Genomic DNA, 2542 nt, shown 5'->3' with positions numbered 1-2542 from the left:
CACACACACACACACACACACACACACACAATGTGTGTTCACATCTTAATCATAATAAGTGTCAATCTGCTCAACATAAATCCTGTCAAGTGATATAATGCATATAAAACACTGCAGGTAGCATTAGCTAGCTATGCTACAACAGCTGTTGTAGCATAGCTAGCTAATGCTACCTGCTTTTGGCTGCTAGCTGTATTTTCACATCTTAATAATAATAATAATAATATTAATAAGTCAATATACTCAACACAAACCTGTTATTACATGTCAAGTGATATAATACATATAATACACTTCTTCTTCTTCTATTTCTTCTTTGTGTCCTCCTCTTCTTCTTCTTCTTCTCCTTCATCTTCTTCTTCTTCTTCTTCTTCTTCTTCTCCTTCTTCTTCTTCTTCTTCTTCTTCTTCTTCTTCTTCTTCTTCTTCTTCTTCTTCTTCTTCTTCTTCTTCTTCTTCTTCTTCTTCTTCTTCTTCTTCTTCTTCTTCCTCTTCTTCTTTCAAAGCGGCCCTTTTGAAGGAAGAGCACATGTGTTACCAATAACCCTAAGGACAGCTCTGCCGGTGAGAGCGACGGAGGGCCGGGGCGACGACAGGAAGCCGATATCAAAGCAGTGAAAAGGGATTCAGCCATCCTTCATCCTTTATCCTTTACACCTGTACTTTTCCTCCGTGAAAAAGTCAAAATGTCTCCTCGTCTTGTGTTTCGTTCCATGAGGATCTCTTTACCTGTGCAACATGTTTTACAGTCTTTACATTAACGTCTCTAGTGTTTTCCAACCCAGTCTTCACACACCACTAGACGTCTATTCTAACCCCTCATGGGTCACAGGAGCATTCCTCGTGTCTCTCTCACTCTCCATCTATGTTTTTTTTAAAAACCATGTTTTTCCCGTCAGCATCAGACGCCTCCATCAATCTCTCTTGCCTCCTTTCATCTCCTCCCTCCCTCTGTGTTTGTCCTTCCATCTCACCGACAGCAGCGCTCCATAACTTCCCGGCTGAACTTTGACCCGCGTCCGTTCTGTTTGCCGACAGAAGCCAGGCCTCGCTGTCGTCTCAGCGGGTATCCAAGGCCGAGATGTGCAGACTCTCGGAAAAATATACGTCCACGGCGTTTACCTGTCAGAGGCCCAGTGAAGGTAGCCTCAAACCTCAAACGCCCAACGTGGGAAACTAACGCCTCAAATCCTGTTTTTGTTGCTAGTTCCCCAGGACGGAGCCTTGAGGGACCCCAGGATGGAGCCTTGAGGGACCCCAGGACGGAGCCTTGAGGGACCCCAGGATGGAGCCTTGAGGGACACCAGGACGAAGCCTTGAGGGACCCCAGGACGGAGCCTTGAGGGATCCCAGGATGGAGCCTTGAGGGACCCCAGGACGGAGCCTTGAGGGACCCCAGGATGGAGCCTTGAGGGACCCCAGGACGGAGCCTTGAGGGACCCCAGGATGGAGCCTTGAGGGACCCCAGGACGGAGCCTTGAGGGACCCCAGGATGGAGCCTTGAGGGACCCCAGGACGGAGCCTTGACGGACCCCAGGACAAGCTCGGTGTGGGTCAAACAAACAGGACTTTCACCCTGGAGCCCGGTTGACTCATTTAAATTCACTCATTCTAGGTTAAATAATATAACGAGCAAGTACATGTGTTGCCTGAACCCCTCCATTTTGTCCTTTATTTCATTATTTATGATATCATATTTTGTTATAACGTCAATCACGTGTTTAAAACTTGTTTAAAACACTATATATATATATATATACTGTATATATATATTATTAGGAGACCAAACCAATTTATAGCACCAAACTGAATTTATCGGTGAAATAGCAAAAGTGCCTCAAACCTCAAATGCCCAACGTGGGAAACAAACGCCTCAAATCCTGTTTTTGTTGCTAGTTCACTTAAAGGTGCAGGCGACTCCAAACTAGTCATAGTCTAATCTTGTGAAATCCTCACTCTGCCACTTTTACATTGTTGGATTTTTACCATCAGAAAGCATTCTCTTGCTTTCCTGCAGCCCCCCCCCCCCCACCCCGGAGAGAGAGAGAGAATAATACCACCAGGGGCAAAAGAGAAAGTTGTTCCTGTTCCCATCGACTTTGAATACAGCACGTTTCGTGCTGTTGAAATATGTAATACAGACTTTTCAACGGCTGCTTTCTCCCTGCGAGATTAGTTCAAAACGGCGTCTCCACAAGGAGGCCCTTTCTTCCTGACGCCATTGAACGCCGTTGCTCTGAACCTCCGGCTAACGGCGCATTCTGCTGCAGCGAGCCACATCAACACTTCGGTTGCCGGGTCACGGCCCCAGACTCCAGGGTCTCGTTATATTGAGTATTTTAAATTCTGCTATCGACGGCCCGCCGACTCGTCACTCGGACAGCAGGTCTCCGGTGATGGGACGGCGGAGTGCACGAAGAGTGTTTTAGCCAACAGCTAACGGCTAACAACAGGGTTCATACACACTTGGACCAATGGATTTCCATGATTTTTCAATGACTTTTGACTATTGTGAGGACGGTTAATGGATTGAGTGGATCGTG

General features: G+C 46.7%; 1 long non-coding RNA gene across 2 annotated transcripts in view; it reads left to right on the top strand.

Moving 5' to 3' along the window:
* LOC130211067 (uncharacterized) overlaps positions 1-1658 on the top strand; it is a 2251-nt gene extending 593 nt beyond the window's left edge. For both annotated transcript variants that reach the window (XR_008834923.1, XR_008834922.1), the window contains 2 exons: positions 1038-1141; positions 1207-1658. This is a non-coding gene — a long non-coding RNA (uncharacterized LOC130211067). The remainder of the gene's footprint in view (positions 1-1037; positions 1142-1206) is intronic.
* Positions 1659-2542: the final 884 nt, after the last annotated feature.

The sequence above is a fragment of the Pseudoliparis swirei genome, chromosome 20, assembly GCF_029220125.1.
Source record: "Pseudoliparis swirei isolate HS2019 ecotype Mariana Trench chromosome 20, NWPU_hadal_v1, whole genome shotgun sequence".
NCBI classification, from domain to species: domain Eukaryota; kingdom Metazoa; phylum Chordata; class Actinopteri; order Perciformes; family Liparidae; genus Pseudoliparis; species Pseudoliparis swirei.
Note: the sequence above shows the minus strand (reverse complement) of the source record. Positions and strands in the feature narration are given on the sequence as shown.